Raw genomic sequence first — 9957 nt, 5'->3', positions numbered from 1 at the left:
AGGCAGACTTAGACATATTTCATTTCTGTAATACATTTCACTGTACAATTGTGCCATAAGTTATGTAAACAATACTGTACTTTTGAATATTTAGACTGTTTCTGGTTTTGCATTATTATTAACAACGTTTTGATGAGCAGTCTTATCTACACAGCTTTGTGCATTTATGTGATTATTTTTCAAGATAAGTTCCCAAACGTAGAATTGCTAAGTAAAAGGGCATACACATTTATTTTATTTTATTTGTATTGATATATAATATTTGTACATTTTGACATGCACTTTTTAAGGCTTTTGGAATATGATGCCAAATTTTACGTCAAAATGGGTGAACCACTGAACATTTTCACAAATTGGAGGAGTTTTTTTTTTTTTTAATACTTTAAGTTCTAGGGTACATGTGCACAATGTGCAGGTTTGTTACATAGGTATACTTGTGCCATGTTGGTTGGCTGCACCCATTAACTCGTCATTAACATTAGGTATTTTTCCTAATGCTATCCCTCTCCCAACCCCCCACCCCACGACAGACCCCAGTGTGTGATGTTCCCCGCCCTGTGTCCAAGTGTTCTCATTGTTCAATTCCCACCAATGAGTGAGAATATGCAGTGTTTGGTTTTCTGTCTTTGCAATAGTTTGCTCAAAATGATGGTTTCCAGCTGCATCCATGTCCCTGCAAAGGACATGAACTCATCCTTTTTAATGGCTGCATAGTATTCCATGGTGTATATGTGCCACATTTTCTTAATCCAGTCTATCACTGATGGACATTTGGGTTGGTTCCAAGTCTTTGCTATTGTGAACAGTGCCGCAACAAACATGTGTGTGCGTGTGTCTTTATAGTAGCATGATTTATAATCCTTTGGGTATATATCCTGTAATGGGATGGCTGGGTCAAATGGTATTTCTAGTTCTAGATCCTTGAGGAATCGCCACACTGTCTTCCACAATGGTTGAACTAGTTAACACTCTCACCAACAGTGTAAAAGCTTTCCTATTTCTCCACATCCTCTCCAGCATCCGTTGTTTCCTGACTTTTTAATGATCACCATTCTAACTGGCATGATATGGTATCTCATTGTGGTTTTGATTTGCATTTCTCTGATGATCAGTGATGATGAGCATTTTTTCATGTGTCTGTTGGCTGCACAAATGTCTTCTTTTGAGAAGTGTCTGTTAATATCCTTTGCCCACTTTTTGATGGGGTTGTTTGTTTTTTCTTGTAAATTTGTGTAAGTTCTTTGTAAATTCTGGATATTAGCCCTTTGTTAGATGGGTAGATGGCAAAAATTTTCTCCCATTCTGTAGGCTGCCTGTTCACTCTGATGGTAGTTTCTTTTGCCGTGTGGATGCTCTTTAGTTTAATTAGATCCCATTTGTCTATTTTAGCTTCTGTTGCCATTGCTTTTGGTGTTTTAGTCATGCAGTCCTTGCCCATGCCTGTGTCCTGAATGGTATTGCCTAGGTTTTCTTCTAGGGATTTTATGGTTTTCGGCCTAACATTTAAGTCTCTAATCCATCTTGAATTAATTTTTGTATAAGGCGTAAAGAAGGGATCCAGTTTTGACTTTCTACATATGGCTAGCCAGTTTTCCCAGCACCATTCGTTAAATAGGGAATCCTTTCCCCAGTTCTTGTTTCTGTCAGATTTGTCAAAGATCAGATGGTTGTAGATGTGTGGTGTTATTTCTGAGGTCTCTGTTCTGTTCCATTGGTCTATATCTCTGTTTTGGTACCAGTACCATGCTGTTTTGCTTACTGTAGCCTTGTAGTATAGTTTGAAGTCAGGTAGCACGATGTCTCCAGCTTTGCTCTTTTTGCTTAGGATTGTCTTGGCAATGTGGGCTCTTCTTTGGTTCCATATGAACTTTAAAGTAGTTGTTTCCAATTCTGTGAAGAAAGTCATTGGTAGCTTGATGGAGATGGTATTGAATCTATAAATTACCTTGGGCAGTATGGCCATTTTCATTATATTAATTCTTCCTATCCATGAGCATGGAATGTTCTTCCGTTTGTTTGTGTCAGGAGGAGGTTTTTTAAAAGAGACATGGTCTAGCTCTGTCACTCAGGCTGGAGTGCAGTAGCACAATCATAGCTCACTGCAGCCTTTAACTCCTGGGCTCAAGCAGTCCTCCTGCCTCAGCCTCTGAAATAGCTAAGACTACAGGCGCATGCACCATCACAGCCAACAAAGGTTTTTTTTTTTTTTTTTTTTTTTTTTTTTTTTTTTTTAAAAAGAAAATGTACAAAGAGAGGGTCTCGCCTTTTTGCCTAGGCTGGTCTGTAATTCCCAGGCTCAAGTGATCCTCCTACCTAGGCTTCCCAAAATGCTGAAATTATAGGTATTGGCCACTGCACCCAGGCCATTTTTTACATAACATGGTTTTATCCATATGGATACTATTTTTGGATTTTTGTTGTTCAACGTTAATTAACTGACTCAACATCACTATTAAAAAGTAATCTATTATTCAGTTGATCTGAAATGCCATCTTTATCAGATATGTACTTGGAATATTTGTGTATGATTTGAGTTTCTATCCTTGCCCCACTATCTATTCATTCCTGTATCTAGCACTACTTCTTTGACATTCTCTTAAAATAATAATAGTATATCACATTTGCTCCCAATTAAGTTCTTCTCTAGGGACTCAATTTCACAGAACTAACCTTGCCTACAGTGTGTAAGTGCCTAGAGTGTGATTTGATATCAAGCACTCCCACCAGAAAATGTCTTCGCCACCAAACTACTATGGCTCCCAAAAGACCTCCCTTTAGGTTATACCAAAGTTCCCAAACAGGTTGCACATTCAAATTACTTTTTTTTTTTTTCAATACAGATACTTTGACTCCACCCCAGACCTACTGAATCAGACTTGCTCTGGTACCAGTGATTTGGAACTTGGAAGGTCATTGGTTTCAAGAACAAAAGGCAGCAAGTATCTCAAGCATGCAAGAGTTAAAACCCATATGTATTACCTGGAGTCTCCTCCAATCTTCTCTCCTAAACTGGAAATTGGTTTATCCAATCTGTGCTAATGAACACTTTCGACTAGGCCACTAAGGAGGCTTAAACCCTAAGAGGAAAAACTGTAGAACTAGCTTACTTTGGAAGGGAAGGAAGAAGCATAATGTAGTAACTTCTGGACAGGAATGGAAAGTCCAAAAGGGTTTCAAAAGTCCAAAAGTCCAAATTGACTTTCCAGGCCAGGAAAGTCAATCCAAAAGGGTTTTTTCTTGCTTATGTTATTCAGCACGTCTTAGGTAATATTCAGATGAACATTCTGTAATTTTTTTTTTTTTGACGGAGTCTCGCTGTGCTGCCCAGGCTGGAGTGCAGTGGTGCGATATCGGCTCTCTGCAAGCTCCACCTCCCGGGTTCACACCATTCTCCTGTCTCAGCCTCCCAAGTAGCTGGGACTACAGGCACCCGCCACCACGACCGGCTAATTTTTTGTATTTTTAGTAGAGACGAGATTTCACCGTGTTAGCCGGGATGGTCTCGATCTCCTGACCTCATGATCCACCCACCTTGGCCTCCCAAAGTGCTGGGATTACAGGCAAGAGCCACCATGCTGCCCGGCCCAAACATTCAGTATTTTAATAATTATGTGTTGATTTTTTTGACTATCATCCATTTATGGCAAGTGATACTGGTTTTCCATTTGTAATAGTGATATAAAATATCGCTTTAATTATTATATTTACATTTTAATACGTAAGTCCTTTTCTAAAAATCAAGAACAGGATATAACAAAAGTTTTAAACGTAGCTAAGAGTAATTAAAGTCGGGTAAGCACTGACAATGAGATTCCTGGGATAGATGCTTGAAAGTTTAGTTGGGGGAGGGATGCTGAAAAGACAACCAAAATAGGTTTTGTCTATCTGACAAATTTGTTTAGGGTCAGAGCTAATATTAACTCTTAGGTCCCCCACCTCATTTTGTATTGGCTTATAATGCATTTGTTCAGTGGGCGGCATGTCAAGCAGTACAATTTCAATTCCACATGAATGGAAAATGACCAATCTATCTATGCTGCTGCCTAAGTCTGATGTTCTATTTATGACTCTAGGCTTCTTGCTGAATCAAGTTCTGGACCAAAGAAAAGAGTAGGAGATTTAGTTATGTGCCTTACTATGATGATATTTTTATTACTGTGTATCTTTTTGTAGAAGATTTTGTTATAAAAAAAAAAATTGAACAGTAATCCAGGACTGTGGCATTCTGAGTCAGAGAAACTCCTCACTCTTTGCTCTTTGAAAAATAGACTTAATTCTATCTAAAAAGAAGACTTTTTAGGTGTTCAAAATCAGGCAGCTTCAAGCAATAATCCTTCCTTCAAAAGTGCAAGTGTGCCTTCCAGTATGGGAGTAACTGAGAGACCATGATGGAGAAGATAGTGCATTGAGTTAAAAGGAACATGAAGTATTTCTTTTTCTCTGTTCAGTGCTCAGACCACCGCAGGTCAGCCACTATTCAATATGAAAGGGCTATAAGGGAGGTAGGCACTTAACATTTGAGAAACAAATGCATCTGTTGGCCCAGTGCTCTGTGGGGAATACAAAAGCATCTAAAATAAAAATACACGATTCCACTGCCTATTCTGGGTCATGTGGGTGTGTCTCTTTAATAAGCCACTTGCAGTTCTTTTTCTGTCTAAGGTGTGCTATTTTCCTGAGAGGTTAGTTTGTGGAAGTAGATAAAGTACTTAAACACATGGTCTGAACTCTAAAGTCAGACAGACTCAGTTTGAATTCCTGGGTCTTCCACTTACTAGCTGTATTACATTGCTAGTTACTTTAAACTTTAATTTTCCCAGCTGTAATATGGGTATAATAATACTTATGCCACAGGTTTATCATGAGCCTTAAGATACTTAGTACAGAGCCTGACACATTTTAAATGTACAATAAATACTATTTTTATTAACTACTTATTACCATTTATGTAGGTAGTAAGGTGTATTTTTAAATAGCATATTTTATCCTTGAACTAAGAGTTATAGAAGATTGATAGCCATTTTCTCACAGCTGGATTATCTAGAGTGCTTGAAAATATGTAGTGCAGCACTGCCAGTGCATTCCTGAAGTCAAACACTGCATCCTTTTTCTAAATATTTCCAAGTGCTCTTGTTCTGCCAAAAAGAAAAAAGTAATGAAACTGGCCAAATAAATAGGTGACTTTGGCTGATTTCTGCCATAAGGAGAGAAAGAGGAAGAGGGGCAAGAGGTGAAAGGGAGAAAGGAAGGAGAGAGAACTTATATTTGAAAAGACCATGCCAGCCGGGAGTGGTGGCTCATGCCTGTAATCTCAGCACTTTGGGAGGCCAAGGCGGGAGGATTGCCTGAGGTCAGGAGTTCGAGACCAGACTGGCCAACATAGTGACACCCCATCTCTACTAAAGATAGAAAAATTAATGGGGCCTGGTGGTGGGTGCCTGTAATCCTAGCTACTGGGGAGGCTGAGGCAGGAGAATCACTTGAACCTGGGAGGTGGAGTTTGCAGTGAGCTGAGATCGCACCTCTGCACTCTAGCCTGGGTGACAGAGTAAGACTCTGTCTCAAAAACAAAAAAACAAAAAAACAAAACAATCAAACAAAAAACCATGCCCATTCAAGATCGTTAGTAGTATAAGGTATACAGATAGAACTTCTGAGGAAAGAAATTGCCAGCAGAGCCAAGTTTTCCATCTATTAAGTAATCTTTAAGAAAACATTTTTTAGATTTATGATTCACTTGAGACCTGGTTTAGGAGCTAGGAGACCTGCCTGGGTTGTTAGATGCAGCATGCACTTAGAGTCCAAACCTGTCTCCTTTATTTACTACTGGTGTGATTGCAGATAAATTTTGTTTTTCCTGTTTTTTCTCACTGCTCTGGGCTTCATTTTCCTCACCTATAAAATGTTCATAACATCTTACAAGGTTTTTTTTGTGAGAAGTAAATGAGATAGTGTGCCTATTTCTGGCACAAAGTAGGTACACAATAAATGGTAGCTATTATTGATTTAAGTATACCCGTCTTCCAAACACTTCTCTGCAGATAGCCTGCATCTGAATTTTCTGGAGAGTTTATTCAAAATGAAGATGCCTGAGTTCCACCCGAAAATGTCTAAATCGGAATCCTAGAATGGGGCCTGGAATCTATATTTTAATTAAGCACCAGATGAGTTCTTGGGGGAGAGGAGGTTTTTGGGAAGCTGGCACTTTTCGGTCAAAGTACTGAGAAGGAGAAACTCTCTACTAAGGGACTAAGAAAGCTGGAGAATGTATTAGTATTGAATGCACTGTTTCAGAGGGCTTGGTGGAAATTGTTGAGAGCATAAAGAACAGTGTAAGTGGAGATGAAAGTGGAAGCTGACCTCTATGAAAATGGAAGTTTAGGTGGATGTGGGACCAGATGGACTTGAGGTTTTTATGGTGACTGAGGAGAATCAAGAAGCAGGGATGGAGTCATTTTGTCTTTGCAAAGAGAAACTTGGTATGCAGTTGTTTGGTGTCAGAGGCAGTGCATAATCAACCTAGTCTACTGTAAACCTTTTATTCTTCACAATTTAAATAATTAAATGGAGGGGAACCTATTTATTAAAATGGATTACAAATTGGAGCTAAAGTGAGTATATATTATCTAAATCCAAGCCTTTTGTCTTCTCCCTATTATACTGCTCTTAATTTGTTCTAGAAAGTTTACTTTCTAGTTGCTTTGGCATGAGTTGGAAAACTACCCTGTGCTTTCTAAACCAGCGCATCTGAAACATTTATGTTTGGATGTGTAAGGCACTTGATATTGCTTCACTGGGCAGGTTACTTTTATATTCCCAGAAAGCGTAGAATGTGAAGAGAAACCTTTCGCTGCTGCTTTAATAGCTGGAGGAAAAAAATACATGACAGTAAATCTGCTTCGAGTTCCCCTGATACTAACATAATTAACCAAGCATGGGTACATATTTTATTTCTACTATATTTGAATATTTGCAATAACATTTCCTATTTCTAGAATATACTTTAATGGGGGATAACAATCCCAGTTAATTAAGTTCCAGGGCATTTGTGGGAGGAATAATATGCATCATAATACACCTTTTCAAAGAGATACATTGAGCTCTAGAGAAACTAGGTTTTCAATAACAATGCCAATATAAACAAGACATTGTGCTGCTAGAAACAAAGGCAATTGTAATCTTTTCTACTACCATAAAATGAATATATACGATGCTGTTTTAAGGCTTTTGGGTTAAAAATACCTTCTACAGATGTTAACGAATAAAACGGCTTTACTCTTAAGATTTGCGTGCTATACTCTTTAAACTTTGATTTATTTTTAAGATCTCTGACATTCAACAGGTACAAACCTCCTAAAGGGACTTCCTAAAGAGTGATACCTGGGCCCCTGCAATGAAAGCAACACATCAACTTTAGCTTTCACATATGTTTACAAAATGACTAGATGAAATTACATCCTACTAGGATGCCTCTCTTCTCCTGGTTTGTGAGCATGTTCAGGGCAGAGATTACAGCTCCAGAGCCTAGCACAGAGTATTGGGACAAAATAAGTATCTGTTGAATGGGTGACTTAACTGAATGAATAAATTAATAGATCAGTGATTATCTTTCACTTGTCTTTCCATCTTGCTATTCCCCTCCTCAGGGCAAACTGAAGCAAACGCTTAGAATTCATCCATATCTTGAATTTTATTGTGAACTCCTAAAGGTGCAAACTTTGGCAAAATGGAAGCACTAAGAGACAGACATTGGTTTTCTTGTCAAGTTGATTTTGCCCAGTGATTCTTATTCAAAAGATTTAAAAACCTCCCTAGCCATTAGAGGCAATACTTAAACTAAATAAATATTTTGTGGGTGTCTCTTAAAAAGTCCAGTTGGCTGGGCGCGGTGGCTCATGCTTGTAATCCCAGAACCTTGGGAGGCCGAGGCAGGTGGATCACGAGGTCAGGAGTTTAAGACCAGCCTGGCCAACATGGCAAAATCCCATCTCTACTCAAAATACAAAAATTAGCCGGGCATGGTGGCATGTACCTGTAATCCCAGCTACTTGGGAGGCTAAGGCAGGAGAATGGCTTGAACCCAGGAGGCGGAGGTTGTGGTGAACTGAGATCGTGCCAATGCACTCCAGCCTGGATGATAGAGCAAAACTCCCTCAAAAAAAACAAAAAACAAAAAACAAAAAAAACAAGACAAAACAACAACAAAAAAAACCCCTCGAGTTTCTTAAAGAAGTATTGTAATCTTAAAACAGTGACCGTATCCACTATAAAGAAAAAGAAAAACACTGCTTCAAACACATAGCAGCCAAGAAGATCTTTTTTATTTTGAAAAACAATTGAATCAGATCATATGGGGTTCCTTTTAAAAAACTCTTCAACAACTTCTCATTGCTCTTAGGATAAGATCCAAAATGTCTAATATGAACTACAAGCTAATTTGTTGATTCATTGAAGAAATATTGATTGAGTGCCTTTTAGGTATTTTAGGCTGGGAATATACCGCTGAGGGGGGGTGGGGCAAAGTCTCAGTTCTCACGGAGCTTACACTGGCCAGAAGTGGGGGCGGGCCAGCGGAAACACTGACAGACTATAAACATATAAATAAAATCAACAAACAAAATCAACAAATAACAAGACAAATTCCTTTCTGACGACTACTATAAAGAAAATAAAATAGAGTATTTGCTAGAGAAAACAAGCTATTCTTTCAGTTCCCCAGGTTCCTTTCTCTCATCCCATGGAATTTGTACGAGTTATTCCCTCTCCCAGGGTTCCTCTCTCATCTTCCTCTCATCCGGAACCATCATTCCGTCTTCAGGTCTCAGCTAAAAATGGCAGTTTCTTTTGTTTAAATGTTCCTTTCATATACTTGCCATTGTCCCCTTATGTCTCCTTTGTAATGTTCATTACATTTAAAAGTATCTCTTCAATGTCTTTCTTGCCATAGGGAAGGGTCTTCTAGTGTATGTTCTACTGATGGTGGTATGTCCCCAGCGAACAGAAGGTAGCAGATTATCAATACATTTTGTTAAAATGAACAGAAGGAAGATTGGGAAGATCTTTTCTTTTTTTCCTGTTAAGGGCCACTTGACCAAGAACGGGTAAAAATCATTTGAAGGTCACACATACATAAAAAGAGCATGGGGCTGGGTGCTGTGGCTCAGGCCTGTAATCCCAACACTTTGGGAGGCCAAAGTGGGCGGATCACCTGAGGTCAGGAGTTTGAAACCAGCCTGGCCAACATGGCGAAACTCCGTGTCTACTAAAAACGCGAAAATTATCCAGGAGTGGTGGGTGCCTATAATCCCAGCTACTCAGGAGGCTGAGGCAGGAGAATCTCTTGAACCTGGGAAGCAGAATTGCAGTTAGCTTAGATGGCACCATTGCACCTCAGCCGGGGCGACAGAGCGAGACTCCGAGACTCCGTCTCAAAACAAACAAACAAAACAACATGGGAGGGAAATGCAATTAGGCTAAAAAGAAACCAAATAAGTATTTAGTAGTCGCTTTGGTAGGTTCTAGAGTGGCAATGAATGCCACCATGGGATAAATTGTTTTCAGAAGTACTTTCCTTGATATCGTAAGTAAAGTAGCTCCACATTTATAAAAGAGCACGAATGAATATGTGGAAAAGGAAAAGAAAGAAAGTACATTTGAAGCATGGAAAGAGTAAGTGGTAAGGGAGATATGTATTTTTCAAATCCAGGCAGATTTTTCTTTCAAAATAAAAATGGCTCTACTGCTTTCCAATACCAAGTAATAATGCACATTGTAAAATGTTGAAGACAATACTGAAAGAGGTAGAGAACATAAAAATGGGCCCTGAGCAGTGGCTCATGCCTGGAATTCCCGCACTTTGGAAGGCAGAGGCGGGTGGATCACTTGAGGTCAAAAGCTGGAGACCAGCCAGGCCAACATAGTGAAACCTCGTCTCTACTCAAAATACAAAAATTAGCT

This window comes from Macaca fascicularis, chromosome X, assembly GCF_037993035.2.
Source record: "Macaca fascicularis isolate 582-1 chromosome X, T2T-MFA8v1.1".
Lineage (NCBI taxonomy): Eukaryota > Metazoa > Chordata > Mammalia > Primates > Cercopithecidae > Macaca > Macaca fascicularis.
Note: the sequence above shows the minus strand (reverse complement) of the source record.